At 38.2% G+C, this 18,287-nt stretch overlaps 1 protein-coding gene across 7 annotated transcripts in view; it reads right to left on the bottom strand.

Annotated features, from left to right (window-relative positions):
* Positions 1 to 18,287, bottom strand: part of RBMS3 (RNA binding motif single stranded interacting protein 3) — a 765,077-nt gene that overhangs the window by 51,272 nt on the left and 695,518 nt on the right. The gene's annotated exons all lie outside the window — the stretch shown is intronic.

An 18,287-nucleotide genomic window follows, 5' to 3' on the forward strand; every position in this document is an offset into this window, starting at 1 on the left:
AAAAAAAAAGCTTAAAATTAGTTCAATAACCCAGAAATGAAAACAGGAAGATTATAGATGTTTTGTCTTTGTTCTTCTTCTCACCCTCTCCCCACTCCCTAAATTCTTTCTGGGAGCAGAGTCAAGACAATATTTTCCCAACTTTTTCCATGTCACTACCCTCTCCCTCTGCACATTTTCAGTTGAAGACAAGTTTTAGAGTTATTATTTGATTCTGCCCACAAAGCCAAATTTTATTATCCACAGAGTATTATATATGTAATAGTCTTGTCAGTCCTAGCCAGAGGCAAAGAGTAGCCTCAGAGGAAAAGGAAACAAGAAACATCCAAAGGAAGATAAATAGGAATGAGATGATAGGCAAATGGCTAATATTCCCATCTTTTGTTGAGAGCTGTGTGGATAGAAAAAGAGCACTCTAATTAATTCCAGAGTGATGGGGACTCGAGGGCTGGGTTCTGGGCACTGCATGCTTGTGAATCTTCATTCTGTGTGAATCTCCTTCCTTCAAAAAACAAACAAACTCTTGTTTTGTCTTTGACATCAAAAGATGCATCATAACTAACAGCAGATGTTCTGATAAACTCCAGTAGAGACCAACCTCTTGGCAGCCATATTTCTGTTCCACAGTGACTTCTTCAGGCACACAGAAAATCCATTTGTGCGACTGAAAAGAACATAAAATGGTTTTCTGGTAGTATTTCTTGTGGTATTTTTTGTACTATCAAGGAACTGCAGTATCATGAAGGACCCTGTTTGTGGTGTTTTAGCTCAGTGTCACTGCAAATTATTATAAATGCAGGGAAATAATGCAGAACTGCACAGCTTGAAGCATAGAATTGGAACTAGATGAGGACAAATTTTTACCAAAAGCTGTTGGCAATTTCAATGGCTCAAACTTTCGTAATCTAACCATCACAGTAACATACAGATCTTAGTGAATTTGAAAAATTTGGCCTGACATCCTGGCCCCACTGAAATTAATTAGAATTTTGTCAGTAACTTGAATGCTACCAGTATTTCACATTGTTTTAACCCTGCACACCCAACTGTACATTGCTATGCAGGTATCCAATAGATTTTTACACCACAGACAGATTTTCATTAACTAATTATCCCTAGCAGAGATGATTCTGCTCTTATTTTCCGATTCAGATTGTAATTCAGTGATATGTTTCCTTAATAATACAATTGTAAATTTTGTGGCCCTACGCTGCCTGCAGACTTGTTTAATCAAGAAACAAAATTTTATTTTATGGCAAGATAGTCATCTTGTCTAGAAGCTGAAGTAATTAATAAAGATAAGGACAACCAACCTCTGGACAGGAAAGAAGCAAGTCTAATAACAACTTCCAGCATGAAATCATCTAATAAATACTATGTTATTCTTGAAAAGAATCCTTAGGCTGAAATGTTGCCATAAATTATTCATATGGAAGTTCTGGACTGTAAACAAATTTATGAAGATAATGATCTCTTTGCAATTCAAGAACAAAAGTGGAGGGAGAGGTCAATCCCCAGAATAAATGGCGATGTATAAATCCACCAGATGTAGGCATAAAGTACTGATGCAGAGATTCACTGCAGAAATTGCAAAATAATCCCTGTATATTGTCGCTTACCAGAATGACAGCTTTGAAGAGTAAATGCAGAGCCAGATAATTTAGCATATCCTCATTTGCTGTTCTTGACCAGAGACTTGTGACTTCTTGACTTGTGACCTAATCACAAGTTAGGAATCAAAGTCTTTGGACTGTAATGGGTGAATCAAATCAGAACTGTGCACAGCATTAGCCTGGGCCTGCTTAAAACTAACAGCAAGCAAGCATAAAACCTTTGTCAATACAGACCACAAGGGGTTGTTGCAAGTTTGAGAAACACTGATTCATTTTTGTTTGATGTATCAAACAGCTTTTCCTCAATTGAGGATCCATACTGAGTGACTAGGTGGTTTAATAAGCTAAATGAATTTCACAATGGCAAAGTTTACTTCCAGTACATTTATTTAATGGCTGAGGGAACTGATGAAAGGGAAATAAAAATCTGATGAGAAGAAAAAAAATTAGTCTAGAATCTAGACTCCCCCAGGACAATTTCTTGTGCTTTGTATCCTCTGTACTGACAGACAACATATTTGCTTTCTAGCTAATTACCAACAAGACTAAAATTTTACATCTTTGATGTGTATGAGATCAAAGAATATTAGGATATAAAAGTAAGATTAACATAATTGTCTTGTACAGCTATAATAAATTATGACTACATATACGAGCAGACATCCTGCTCATGAGGAAAGTATAAACTAGAATGAATTGAACTAAACAAGAATCTTATTTAACTTTGTTTCCTCTGCAGCTTCTCACCTCTCCTGACACCCACCCTGGATCACAGATGCAAAGCCAGGAAATAGGCCCTCTCCCAGTGGCCCATCTGACATCCATGAGACCCACGGGAGCTCCTGTTTCAGTTGTTGAACCTTTAAAAAAAATGTAGCTGCCTTGTGCAGACACAACAGGCCATCAGCAGAAGAACTAAAGGATCTCCAGGTCCAAATTCACATATCCCTAGTACTTGCTTGATCTAAAGTACTGACTTCTATTTACTCCTTTTTTACGACTATTGTCTATCTATTGTGCACACACAGACTGGGCATCAAACCTCTTTGGGAGCACGTTGTGGTAGTGCAGCCGTTTCCTATTATGCATACAGGATACAATTCTCATCCATCAAATCTTTGTGACAGTATGGCTCACTTCAGAAACAAAAAAAAAAAAGAGAAGGGACCCAGTGCTTTGGTGTATACCTGCATCTAACCTGCATCATCCTTACCATGGCTAAAATACTGTGTTAGGAGTATTCCATTTTCTTTAAACTATCTATGAGAACAATACTGCCCTATAATAACTGAAAACCACTTGGCTTTGATTGATTTGTTTTCAGTCTTTATACACCCCAGCATGTTTGTTTACTCCATAAATATCCAGTATTCCTACTTCCTCATCAGCTCAACTGTGAGAAAAAAATCAAAGGCAGCCAAAAGTAGCTGCCTCATAAGAGTAAAATGAGGTAGGAATGTTTGGATCACTTCAGCTCATTAGGGTGATGGGGAAGGTCTACTTCTGGCTGGGAGTTGTGAGCTACTCCTTCAAGCAAAAACATTTTGAAGGTTTTATTTGTCATCAGGTGGCAGTGACAATGAAAAACATCTATTGCACTTCAAGACAGCTGGTAATAAAGCAGCGCAGGGAACGACTGACAGAATAACAGTTACTATACCAGTGTAGCTTCTAAGATTTTACAGCCACTCAGCTGGAGTTATACCATTGTATTAAAAGTGGTTTAGGGTATAAAAAAATGCTTGGTATAGAAGGGTTCTCTTCCTCCCTATTGCTGTATGAAGAATCAGCACAACAAAATTTGGGAAAAGCAGCTCTTTTGCTTAATTGAATTTAGGTATTTTTACTGTGTAGTTTTGCTTTAGTTCACACAAGGGCAAGCCTAAATATGTTTCTGACAACTGCCTCATTCAGCACCCTTGCAAGCAGCTCCCAACAAATCAGAGTCTTCAAAGGCACATTGTTTTTGTTTGTTCTCATTGTAACAGATGTTTTGTATCATGTACTTCAACGAACTAATTCATCTGCAGAGGACTGCCTACTCTGGCTGGTGTGCATCCAGCTGTGGAAATAGCTCAAGTGTCATCTGCGACCACTTTCATTCCAGTCTTCTTACCTCACAGGATCTCAGTAGCCGCATCCAAGTCCATAAAAAATAAACAGACCTGAGAATATCCTTTTAAAAAATTTCCAGCGGAGGAGTAATGCTACTCCAGGCAAGAAGCCTTTCTGGAAAGAATACAACTGATGTGAAGGAAGATTCACTCAGCTCTGGAAGACTCCTCCAAAACATGTTGGTTTTATCATATGAACTGCCCAGTCAATATTAAGAGGCACAGGAGCAATGTCATGTGTGATTTTGATGGGGCTGAGAGCTTCTGACTAGCTCAGTGCCATACCAATTAGGCCAGGCACCAGGCAATCAATCACCACTTCTTCTCTAAATGTACTGAGCTCCCACTAGAAGCTGCAAATACTGTGAGGCTAGTTCATCTCAACACACTGAGCACTTTTATATACTGTGGCTCTACTATAATATATTTCTGAAGTAGAAACAAAATCAATCTGAATTGCTCTGGAGTGGAAGCATATTCCATTAACAGCTGTGCACCAAGATTAAAATGTATTAGTGGATAAAAAATAGTCTGCATCTTCTGTAAGAAGACAATTACTGCTTTCTTAAAAGTGACCAAATAAAACATCCAATAGTAATAAAGAATAGACTTTCCGAAAATGCCCTTAAAATCAGCTGGGATCACTTCATCACAAGTTAAAACATGCCTGGGATGGTGCAACCATTCCTTGATTAGCTTCTTTAGAAAAAGGAGCAACAAGTTGCCTTCTGAATTTGTTGAGAAGTTGACTGCAGTTTCCCACAGGAAATAAGTAGTTCCTGATAAGATGCTGATCATACACTTCAATATCAGGTCCACTGTGTTTGTTAATTACTTTCAAACCACTTAGTCAAGTCACCCATTAAGAGGAAATGATTCAATTGCAGATCCACTGAACTGAGAAACTGGGTGACCAAAACCCCTTGTGGAGCTACAATTATCCACCTGTGTAAGAAGGCTCACAATATGTCAAACTGAGTACTTAATTTCAGTTTTGAGAAGCAACTATGGTTGTATTTAATTAGACGGCCTGGCAGGATTTTTAATATGTTACAACACCAATTACTAGAATATTTCAGAAACATTTCAGAAACCTTTGAAAGCCTTCAGGAAAATTATAGCTTTATATCAATCATCAGAACTTATTCATCACTTTTAGGAAGTTGCATTCCAAGTCCCTTAATTCTGCAGCGAAAATTCTAAAACTTGCTGGCAACTGTCCTATGTTTTAGAGATGGTGATTCATCTTTTCACTTCTGATCAGGTGTATTTGCTATACACTTGCTATTTGGGTATATCTATGGGTCAGTTGCTTCAAGGTCTAAGTAGATCTTGCAGAAGGTCTGAAGAGCTGGCTGCAGCTCAGGACATTTTCTGTAGTTCCTAACTCAGAGGTCAGCAAAATGGACTCGGTCAAAGCAAAGTTAAACAATTTCACATTACTATGCATTGACTTCACAGAAACTCATTAACCAAGGATACCTAGGTTAAAAATGAGTGCCTGACAGAAGACTCTTTTGAGATTTTTAGTCTTTGTCTGTTACACATTCTAGCCTTCTGCTGATTTGGCTGTTGCTTGGCTTGTTTGGCTTGGGCTTCCACTTTGGAGCATGTCAGAATGATAGATAGTGTTCTTTGAAATAGAGAAAATACTTCTCAGAGGGAAACCACCAAATTTGAGTAAAACTATTGTCCTTTAGCACATATAACATACAAAAGTAATGCCTCTGATGTGCCTACGACTTATACTGGATATTGGAATTATTAACTTCAAAGAGTTCCATCCCTTGTATTTATCTACCAGAATTTTACCAGCAGAAAAGAGTTAATATAGCTTTTTATGCTGTGAGAAGAAGAATAAATATTGCATAATACCCCATTACATATTGTCCCAGCTTGGCCAAGAAGAAGAAAGGAAAGAGCAAGACACAGTCTCCTACTTCACTTGACGCAACAACATTCATGGCATGCTTCTGCTTGTTCCTTTACTTGTCTATTGAACAAAATGATGAAAACCAGCTCAGAGAGGATTCAAATACATTTCATACGGTGGAGGCAAGTGAACATCACCACCAACAGATGATTGCTAATCACCATAGCCCACCCACACTCTGAGCCATGACCCGCATCACTGATTTTTATCTGGAAGACAGACCTGAATGGCATGTAGAACCCTAGGAAGAATGACAAATTTACACAACTGAACACTGAGTTCCCTTGTGAAAAAGTTCTCTTAGATTACGATACTCAAAACTCCTCAAATTCTATTAAAAAATCTTTGTAATAAGCTCACTTGGCTTGCAGTACAAACACCTCCAATTTTATTACTTTTCTTTCTGAATGGATGGCAGTTACACACATTGATCCATTTATAGTATCCCTGTGAAAACATCTGTGGTTACTATCCACTCAAGTACAAAATATGTAGCCTCAAAGACCTGCACAGACCATCACCTGTGCAGGCCCAGCTCATGGTTATAGCCAAACCTGAACTTTGTCACTCAAGGATAAATAGTCTTGCTTTGCCACGCAGGAAAGTGAATGCAAAACAAAGGAAAGGACAAAACTAGTATGGAGGTCCTGGGACCTACTCCAGGAAGGTCTTACCTGGCTTTAATATGAACATTGGCATGGTATGAAGGTAGGTTTGCTGTGTGAGTTCAAATTTGAGAACTGAGCCAAGACTCTCGGCAGCAGCAACAGTACCAAAGCTACCTTTCAAAAATCATTTTCCCCCCATCGCCATGCTCTAACCAACTGCATAAAATTGTCTCTTTAGTCATCTCCTGGTAAAGCTGATGTGCCCAAGGTGTTGAACAGCTGTGAAGATTTAGGTTGAAATGTTATCAAATTGGATATCAAGTGGAGGTTGAAGATGTGAACTGGATGTTACTCTCTGTAGAAGGCAGCATTAAACCAGGGGAATTGCACAGGTCTTTCCCTTCAAATTCTTCCTATTCCTGCGTTATTTCTGAGGGGAGATGTGGCCTGTCACAGCTTTAGCTGTCATGACGAGCAGCTCTGCTTGCTGAACTTGGAGCAGGAGTTAGCGAGGGAGCTAATACAGCTTTGCTACTTCCACAGACACAAATCAGGGAGATGAGGTGCTGCATCTGCCTGTCTGTCAGAAACACTCAAAATGCTCCTGACAAATGTCCACCCCCTCCTCTCCCTAAAGTAAGACCTGTGACAAGCACCAGGAAATGATCATTGCATCAAACACTTCATCCTCATTTAAATTAAGTACATCTAGAGCAATCCTCTCCTTTCCACAAAAATGACATGGTCTGCCAGTAGGAAGAAATGTCTGTGGTGGAATGCATATAACCACGCTTTTCCTGGCCCACTGCAACTCTGGGTTAGCCAGGAGCAGCTGTGGCAGTGCGGATGAACCAGCTTTACAATGGCAGGTTCTTTCCCCTACCTGCCCACAGAAAATATGCCTCTACCCTCAACCCTGTCAGATGTGGGACATCTGTGAATGTGACACCCACCCTGTTGGCTAGAGGCAGGCAGTAGACTAGTAATTTCCAAAGCTGCAAGCAGGAGTTTTTCATTGATAGCACTAAAGAGGAAGGCTATCAAGCTGGGAGCTGACACAGACTCACATCCTGTGTGGATTGGGCAAAGAGGGGGTGCATAATGATTTACAGATTGCTGTACCGGAAAAGTACAAAGGCAATTTAAAAGCAGGCTGTGTGCTGTGTGAATCATGTCCAGCCCTCTTGTCCCACCACAGAGATCAGCTTGAAGTGATCCTCAGCTTGAAGCTGAAACAATCATCCAAGTTATCCTGGAGTGAGCTGCAGATGAGGACATTGCACATGTTTTTTCTCCATGAATCTAGAGCTTTTTAGGAGGCAGAAGTAGACAACTGATAATGAGGAACCCAGTTGTCTTCCTGCTTTGGGATGTGTGTGTGGTTTGTGACACACAGAGAAAAGATAACTTCCACTCGACTGCTCACTCAGAAAAGCACAGTGGTGAAAGGCTACACCTGAGATTTGGGATGGATGTTAGAGATGAGCTCTCCTGGGCAATAAGGCCTGCAGTGGCATTACAAAACCTCCCAGGTAGCTTATTTAAAAGGCACAGAATGGGAAAGGCTGTTCAGTAGACATCCTTTAACGAGAAGCTGTAGTCAGTAACAAGAAATAACAAATTGCATTTAAATCACGGTAAGAAGAAGTGAAATTCTTTTTAACAATAGGCTATTTGATAAGAGAACCTACCCTGCTGGAAATGCCTCTCTTTGGCAGGTAGTCCAAAAGTAGTGGTTTCACTAAATAACAACTTGGCACTCCTTCAAAATTCTTCAGACTCTGTTGATCTGTCACTGTGTTACACAACTCATTCTTCATCAACCCACTATGAAACAGCCAAAGAATGTTCAGTGTTTATGCTATTACATTTCACTATTTGTTTTTGCAATCATGTAAGAAAGAGGTTGAAACCACGCTCTCAACAGCGTTTCAGATACCACTGATTCACAACAAGAGGCTTAACGGCAAACACTGTTTAATGCATGGGTTTAGAATGGGTTTACTCCTAATTTACACCAGTTTGAAAGTAAAAGAAGGACACAAGGTTACAACTCAAAAACTGTAATTAAGCAATTACTCCACTTCAGTGGGACTGAAATCAGTTTAGGAAAGATATGCATGATTTGCCTCTGTACTGCAAAGCTTAGGTCAATATTACATTCGTTCTAAAGGCATCTGAACTGAAAAGAAACCATTTTATTTATGAGAATAAAAAGATGAATAGCAAATACTGTTAGACCTGATTATATTCAATAATAAGCTATTACTTATGATATCTTGGATGTTTCTAGCTTCCAGGATGTCAAATCACACTGTACATTTATAAATTGATACAAAAAAATAAATTGTTAGCACTGTCTTTGCAAAAACAATTTTAAAATAATTATGTTATTAAGATTCTTCAAGTTACAGTCAAAGAGGTGTTAATTAGTCAGGTACTTACTCAGACACCTTAATAAGTATATCAGGAAGGAACACAGAAGGGAGGGGGAAAAAAAGGCAAAGAAAAGCTACAACTGGAGGCCAGAAGTAAGATTTGCAAAAAGTCTAGCTGATACTTCGCAAATGATATTCAAACACCTAAAAAAAGGTTTCTCATAAAGATAAATGAAAAACAAGGAGACAACCCAGAGTTCAGCTCCCCATACAGTGAAGATGGGGGACACATTGAAGGTACTTCAGAAGTAGCCCCAGCAGGACAAGGACACTCTCAATTTCCCACACAGACATCAGACAGCAGAAGCAGCTTTCTGAGAATGAGCATTTGGGCAGAAAAATGAATACAGTCAAAGGAGATGAAAAACCCACAGAAATCACTGAGCTCAAGGTGAAACGAGGAACCAGGACTGGATCATCTCTACTGCAGAGCTGGTATACATAAGCACAGGTCCAGTGGACAGGACTAAAGGATATTAATGAAGATAGAACATAGATAAATCAAAGATAGAGTTAGCTAACCTCATTTTTTAAAATAAAATGACCTATTTTCTAGATAAAGGACATGCAGCAGATCTAAACTCTCTGAAGGTCAATAAAAGTATTTCAAGCAGTGCTACACCAGAAATTACTAAACTTTGGGGATGATAAAGGAATAACTAAAGAGGAAATGATAACAGGTTGTGCTAAAATACAAGCTATATTGCTTAAGTGGGAGGGTCACTAAAATCGCCATAAGGATTGTTCTCATTCAATGTTTTTAATAATGCCCTTAAACAAGAAGATTTGGGGAAATTGCGAAGTTGTAAGGTACATTTAATAAAGTGGCAAATTGAACTACCATACAGGAAGGACTGGATCATACAGAGCAAGGCACAAATTCATGAAGACATTTACGCTAAGATGTGGTTTTCTTCATCACGCAGGAGTATCTGCTGGAAACTGAAAGAAGGAAAAAACTTAGGTATATCAGTGAATTACAGGATTACTTCACTACCAGTCATGAGCAAAAGGGAAAAAAGATATTATTTTACAATGCAGCAAAGTTGTCCCATAGAAAAGAAGGAAATATTAATGCTATTTGCACAAAAAAAGTTGGAAAACTGTGAGCACTGGCTGTCCCAGAAATATGAATTCAAAGTGGAATAGATCCAAAGAAGGGTCATTGTTGCCATGAGAGGTACAAAATCCCTAAACTACTACAAATGCAGTGATGTTAACATAGTTAGCCTAGAAAATAAAAATGCAGCTAAAATTTTTGTCTATAAATTATTATGAACATGGAGAAGGGACAAGAGTTACTGAAGGTAGGGAAGAATGTTTGACCAAGAACAGATGGAGACAAAATGAATAGGAGCATCTATAGGTTGGAAACTAAAAAATGCAGAGCTAAGCCTCAGAGCAAAGGTATTTGGAAATAAATGTCCTGATAGGATTATCAAGCAGCATAAAATCAAACTATTTAATCAGGTTTTGCAAGGGATTATATAGCATGGTTCCTGGATACAGGAATTTTGAGTCTTATAAACTGGTCACTAAGTCCTTAGAGTACATAATTATAATTTTTTACACAACTCCTGCACTAAATAAATCATGATGCAATCATAAGTAATACACAGATTAGCTAGTTTCCCCTACTTATGTAAATTGGTCCTTGAATATGGTTTGCATAACATAATGGTAATTTATGGAAGTGCTTTTGTTCTAGAGGATTAAGAAGGTGCCTGAGTCTCCTTCATCAACTTATTGCTGCAGGCATGATTGTCTTCTAATTCTTACTGTTTCACACCTATGTGATTCAATTTTCTTAAGTCAAGTTAATTCTTGATTTATAACAGTAAAAATCAATCTAACATGAAAACCTCAAACCTTAACAGTATCATAGTGAGGATGTGTTTAGACACATCAGTCAAGATAGACCCTTGTTTCACCAGACTTTTAACAAACATCTACTAGATACTGTTTAGTGGTATGACAGTTTAATAAACTAAATAGACTGGGATTAAAAAAGACAAATCTGAAACTGAGCCTAGGAGAAAGATGTTTTCTCCAAGGTCAAAAAACTGATCAGTGGCAGATGAAAAAGTACCTGTCACTAAGTGCTATAAGCCTATGTTTATTCTTTGAAACCAGGGTGAGGAAAGGTAGGCTCAAGTCAAAAAGAAGCTGCAGCAAGGATAAATAAAACTATACAGTACATTTACAGCCTAACAAGTACGCATGATTTCCATTGGGATTGTCTTCCAAAATTCAGTTGAAGTCTCTGAGACGAACCCCCATATCAATAAAATATTTTAAAAAATAATAATACAATAATTAACTTTGCAAGATTATACCTTGATCCTTCCATAGCTCCCTTCCTACTCAGTTGTATATAAAAGGACATCTTCTCAATAGTCTAAAACTTGACTTGATCCTTCACTATCAGGAATTCACCTTTACAACTTTGACACATTGTGACAGTCTTTATAACTCCTATTTTGGAGTTATCACAGTTACAGTGCTGCTGCCTTGGCATCTTGCTGTAAAATACAGCCTTTCCTCGATAATGCTCTTCTGGGTTTGCAGGGCTGTTCCCTTCTCCAAAGCTGCCCAATGTCTCATCAGCAATGGAAATGCTCATTTTCTGCAGTGTAGGGATGGGGTTTGGGAAGCAGAAAGAAGATAGAGGTTCCTTTCTACTAGAGAACTGTTCTGCAGTAACATCTTGTATTCTTAACTGCACTGTGGAAAAGAACCACATCTCCATCATGGGAAAGGCACCCACAGATCATTCCCAGCCTTTTCACCAGCCAGTGTGAAACCTCTGTGCTCCCAGACCACAGAGTGTATTCAAAGCTGTGGCAGATGAAAATTTTTTCCTTTCCCTCCACCATCACAGAACTTACATGCTTGGAAATTTGTCACAAGCAGGCTTGTGTCCTGCTTACTACATGCATATCATCTAATTTGCTTAAGCTGGCATAGCAGAGTGGTCCTTGCAGGAGATGGATAACATTAGCATCAACTGCAAGACAATGGATAATACTAGGCACACAATAAGAGAGGGTCCATGATGGAGGGTAGATTTGAGAGACTATAATATACCTGTTACATGCCTCAGCATGTTCACAGCACATCTATGCATGCATAACCACAATGGTCAAAATATTTGATGGTGAGCTAAACTGAGAAGTCATCTGAGAAATCACATGCTTACCTAATTCACCACTCTGCTGAGCCCATTACTTTCTGCACACTCATTAATCTAACTCCTGGCTTATAATTAATACCATGTGCTTACGCAGTCCATCATTCTTTCCTGATCCTATCACATTATGCCTACTTATTAATCTACCACCAGGACAATACCTAACTTGACCAGTGCTCAACAGATGAGGAATTTTTGCTCAAAATGGCAAACACAACATGAATTCTACAGTTTGTGTTAAGGTTTTGACTTTGTGTAAATTTAAAACTTGACATAAATGCAGATCTACTTGAAACCAGAGACATTACATATATTATATAAAATAAAGGATTAGTAATATTCTAAGGTGATGTACATGGAGTTAGAAAAGTTAAAGCAGAATGCATGCTTTGTAAAAAATTAGAGATTGATTTTTTTTAAAAATGCACTACATTCTTCCACAGAAGGTACTCTATTGTCTATTGATTAATAACTATCTTTAAAAAAAATAGTCCCCTTTGATAAAACCACTTTTAAACAGCTATTGTCTTAAGATTTTTCTTGACAATGAAGGTTGAGGGGTAAGGTTGCATCTTTCCTGTTAAAAAGAAATCAATATTCTATAACCTCCACTAGAATTTCCTGGCTTCAAAGTCTCTTGGGTACCTTTCAAATTTAGTGTCAGATGTCTTCTTTTCCAAATATCTTTTCCATTTATGTTTATAGATTTTTATGAATCATAGATATATGTTTTTTCCACTAATGTAGATGTCTTTAAACAAAAATCTTAGACTGATGTTTTATCCATTTAGTATTCACACTATCTGCAGAATATTTGAAAGAAGAGAAAATTTTACTAGAGCTCTTAAGTCTTTTAGGATAAAACAGCACAGCACAAGTTCCTCAAATGCACAGGCTTGTCTACTGGAAACATTTGCGGTTCTCCCATCCATGTTTTCTAAGTGAATCCATATGTGGTGTGTCTTGCTGCCATCACAAAAAATGCTCGTTTTCACTAGGGAGCTCTAGTAGAGTGTCAAGAAAGGTTGGAAATCTAAATTAAATATATCTTTTCCTGGCATTCATATTAATTTTTACAACAGCAGAGGGAATGACTGCAGTAGTACTTTGATATGATTGCAGGAGCATTGTTATAATCAAATGTACAAACTGCTACATTTGAGTAGGTGTAACTCGGGTGAATTGTTTGCACCTATTTTTAAAGGTCTGAGTTGGTTGAGCTTGGGCACTGCTTTTCTTTCGTGGGTGCTCTCCTCAACTCAAAAACACCTGGCACTAAAGAAGGTCAGCACGTGCTCAGCTGAGTCTGAAATTACCCATTTAGTAGCACTGAGACAACATCTATATTAGAGCGGGCGCTGGGTGAGAGGGAGGTAGAAATGACCTCATGTGAGTCTGCCTACCCCAAACGAACATTAACAATTACTGTCTTGATTATCAGTTATAGAATCGGCAGTCTTCAATTTTCTGTCTCAGGAAACACTGGAATTAAAATTGTTCAGCAGAACTTTGGCATTGGTGTTTGGTTAGTTATTTCAACCTCTAAACACTTTAGCCTTAAAAGTTCAAGTAAGTTCACGTTCAAAGGATCTCTTAAAAATATACAGCTAAAAGTTAAAAGACTAGCTGGAGATTCCAATTTCTAAGGATTATTTCCTGTTTACTTTTTATACCAGCCAGCTGAATTCTCACATTTCATCTTGGAAGCAGGACTCAACTGTCTGCAAAGGACATCCTTTATTTCCTTACACTCAAACAGGCAAACTCAAGATTGAGTCCTGGCTCTGTTTATTAAAGAGGTAGGGGAATAAATGTGAGGTGGAGAAAGCTGTCTTGGGAGAGGGATGTGGATTGGAGCACAAGGAACTTCTTTGTTCCAGAGTGTAGGAATCAAAACACTGAAACTGCTGTGGTATTTTGGGTATTATCCAAAAAAGCAAAGTCACTAGTGAGAAAATGAAAACTGATATATTTCAGTTGAACAATTTGTACCTTTTATGCTACATTCATGCACAACAATAAAAAGGCAAGAATTTGGAGTCCTTACTCAGCCTCGCTTCTCACCAAAGTAGGGGTTTGACACTGCTTATGAAATGTTTTTGTTGTTGCTTTTAAAGACAGATTTCATTCAGCCATGAGCCAGAGGAAGGAAGACAGAAAAAAATAATAAGTGTTTTTAAGACATTGACCTTTCTAAAAGGGCTGTAAGGGCTTGAGAAACATGCAGAAGAGAAGTGCTCCCCAACACCCTTTATCATTATCAATGCTACCATATGCTACCCTGCTTGCACCCTTTATGTTCCACTGGCATACTCCAGTTATTATGTAGAAACTATTCCAGACTGACAAGAACATATATCTGTGCATACCCAGTGATTACTTATGGTCACACAGTTTTACTTGCAAATAAAAGAGCGTAAGTGTAAAACCAATGTGTACGTTGACTATTAGGGTAGGATATTTCTGTTGGCTCACCAAAAAAAATTGCCTTTAAAGAGAAAGAGTACAAGCATTTTTTGTAAAAATTATTTGAATCAAAAAAATGAGATTGTCTATATGTGAATTTACTATAAACACATTTTTTTAAAGTAAACCCTGAACTGTCAGACAGCCTTCAGGGACTACAGGAAAAACACAATAATACAGTGAATGTTATAATCCCCAGAATAACTCTTATCCTATTTATGTTTTGATTCTGTCATCACTATCCACCTACCCTTATCCTGAGGCAGTAATGAAATACAAGACTTTTTTCAAGTACGGAAGAGTGAGCATTGTACTTTGAAAGCTACAGTTAACTAAACAGAACCCAGACTGCCATCAGTGCATTAAACATTATGCCAATTTTAATCCACACCCATACTGCTATAGCTTTTGGAGCTTGTCTTCCATTACAGCTATGGAGAGTGACCAGGGCACATAGCAAAGCAACAAAACTGGCAAATTTTAGTAATTCTTACTTGGACACAGTGCAGTCAATATGGGGAAAAGTGGTGAAGGTTCAATTTACAAAGGGTACATTTTTCAGAAGTGTCTGAGTCACACATGAGCCTCAAGGTAAATTTTTCATCACGTCCACATGATTCAGGAATCCTGTTTTCCCAAACTCTGAAGGTTGTGCAAGCACAAAGATGTGAGAAGTTTTCATGTGTGACCCTACTATGCCAGCATATTTTTAATACTATTTTTTCAGAAATAGCAATACTACCTCAACCTATTTGATGTTATTTTTCCATGGCTCTTAGCATAAGATCAGCAAAAATCACTGATAACAAAAAATAAAACACCTTTAAATTGTATTGGCATCAACCTACAATATCAACTGTATACCTGCAGACTCCTTGACTGTCCGTCTGACTTTCTCCCATTAGGACAAAAATTTTCTGACTGTTATTTTCTCAGAGAATGAAATTTTGGTTGTTATCTGTTTTTAAGGGATCACAAAAGTAAGAAGACAAACAAGGCTGGGGAATGGAAAGCAATATATGCAAATATTTTCCAGTTAATATATATGTCATTTTTGTTTGTTAGGGTCAGAGGCTTATGTGATTGTAGTTAAAAAGCTAGAGAAAGAATTGGAGATACAATCTTTTACTATAGTGAAGTTTTTAATCCAGCAAGTAAATGGCTACAGAATGCACACATGCACACATCAGGAAAACGTAGCTGAAACTGATATATAAAGGAGAGACACGTCTGGCAGGCCATCCTATTACAGGAATATCACTGAAGAAAGGACTTGGTATTTACTGCAAATGGAGGTGGGTGGAAAGGGAGATGAGGTGGGCAGGCAGAGAAGAGGCAGGCAGACACAGGATGGTAGCACTGTGCGGCACAGCTCTTCTCTCTGTGGGCAAGCTTGCCTGTCTAGGATAAGACTGCCCTGTGTGTGCACAGGACGCAGAATGAAAACCCTCCTTTGTCTACTCTACAGCATGGTTCTGCCTGTTTTTCTGCCATGAGGGACATACGTGATGTTAAATTATACATAAATATGAAGTAGGACTTTCTGTTGGAAATGAAAAGCTAATCATCTAGTAACATGATTTAGTGGATACTTATAATCAAAACAAAGAATTAACCACCAGTGTCTGAGCAATTCAAACTGTGCTTTCTATATGAGTTCATCTCTACTTACAAAGAATAACAGAGGCTTAACAAAATGTTCTCCTTCCTGGGGCAAGAGGAATGTAATATTTATCTGCAGTGGTTTCCAGGGGGACATCATGTGCGACAGTCAATCACCTTATAAAATATTATGAAGTAAAGTGGTGGCAATTTAGATAATAACATGGAAAACTAAGTTACAAGAAGAAAAAACAACTAACCAAATTAGAAAATTCCCAATTTCATCAGCTCATGGGGTTACCAAAACTCACATCTTAAATTCTGCCAACTTTATTGTAATCTTTTCTTCATTTTATTTTTTAAGCGATGGAGGTGCCTAGAATAGAGTCTATAGTTAGGCATGAAACTACAGTGAACTTAAAATGGACACACTTTCTTTATTTTCTTTTAAAACAGACCATCAATTCTGAAACCTCATGAGTCCTCTGTGTGGTAATACTCTGACAATTTTTCAGGTATTTCTAATAAAGAATTCATCTCTCAATGAAACCTGGGGAATGGTAGTTCTACCTTTTTGCTTTTATACTTCTTCAGTACTAAATGCCTCATGTCCACTTACTTAAGAACATAGTCTTGGGAAACACAAGGGAAAAATCTTTTGGTGAAGAGACCAGGGTTGCTACAGAAAACCATGCAAGTGTTCCCACAATGTCAATGACACTGGAACTGAAGTATTACACCACTTATCCACTGCCCCTCTGCTTTTCCACCTAGAAGCACACATCCTTTTTTTGACATGACTCTCTCGCTGACAATGAACGTGAATTTAACTTGGCATATTGAGGATGCCACTCACTATAAAAGATAGTTTTCTTTTCGTGTCCTTAGCAAGGAGTAAATACATTTGATAACTACACCAGAAAGCCTCTTCTAGTACTGCAGAAAAATGCTTTGCTGAATATTGTCAAATAAAAACTGGGATTGGTAAAATGCTTAGGTTTTTCTTTTAGAAAGTGAGTCTTTCTGCGAGGATCAGAGACTTCCACAAGTCTCATAACTCATCATATCTACATATCTAAGATATCTTGTGGCCTGCAATTAAATCCAAATGTTAGAATACAGGACTGATTTGTAACTGTGAATTTGTTCGTCTCCCTACAAGGAACACAGCAGCAGCTTTACTTCATTGAGATGGAAATTTCCCCCAAGGGATGCAGAGAGGTGCAGTATTGCAGAGGTAGGAACTGGGCATCCTGGAGACAGTCAGTCCCACGCTATAGTCATTGCCTGGTGAGAGAAAACTAAAGAACTTGTCTCCAAACAGTTAAGGGAAGTGAAAGGGGGCTTAAATTGCGATGAGAGTCCTGTACTACTAAACTGATATGTAGCGCAATTATATTCATGTTGTTGTACAGCAAACTCTCACCAGAAGTTACTCTATTGTGAAGTCATAATATTTGAACCCAAATGTGAATAACAAATAATCCTTAAGCATAGACTTTCATTTTAATTTTACTCTCCTCGTATAAATCAATGTATTGATGCATATGTGAAGCACACATTTAAATTTTGATTAACGACACTCTTAAGTGGATCCATACCTGAAAAACTGATCAAAGGTAGGAAATGGAACTAAAGAAATCTGTATATAGTGGAATTCAGTATGGTGACTGCATCTGGTAGATTGCTAATGTTTAGACAAAGTGACCAAAACTCTTTGGTGAGGCAAACAAAAAATCAGCTGCACTACTTCTAATGAATGTTGGTTAGAAGTGTAATGCAGCTTTAAGCAGTAGTTATAAATTGATAGAGATGGCAATTTACTCAGGGGAAAAAAAAAAGTTGACCGATCAAATCATAATGCAGATTCAGATTTGGTAGAGACTACCTCAGAGAGTCGTGCTTCACCCTTTCCCACTATGTTGAAATGCACTAGCGAGGCAGTGAGGATCCTTTATATACAACTACACAGGAAGTTTTTGATGGACAGGTATATAAGGGAAGGGTAAAGTGTTGATCCTGGCAATTCAAAGTGCGAAGGAATGCAGTTATCTTGCTTGTAGTCCCCTAAGCAGAGTTTCACAAGCAACACTTCAGAACTAGTTAGTCTCTCACAATCAATGCAATCAGATAACATATCACCCATCCTCTTGTTTCCACCAAATCAAATGGTGCTCCTTAAAGGAACAGAATCTTTACAGCAGAGGGCTCTTGTCACAGGTAGCAGCTGGCTGCTCTTCCATGACCCAGGAATTTAATGTGGCTGGACAAACAGAGAGAGGCTACAATGTAAGCACTTTTAGCTGGATATAACCAAGTATCC

The sequence above is a fragment of the Manacus candei genome, unplaced genomic scaffold, assembly GCF_025592945.1.
Source record: "Manacus candei isolate 608988 ecotype Guabito, Panama unplaced genomic scaffold, ASM2559294v1 h1tg000026l, whole genome shotgun sequence".
Taxonomy (NCBI): domain Eukaryota; kingdom Metazoa; phylum Chordata; class Aves; order Passeriformes; family Pipridae; genus Manacus; species Manacus candei.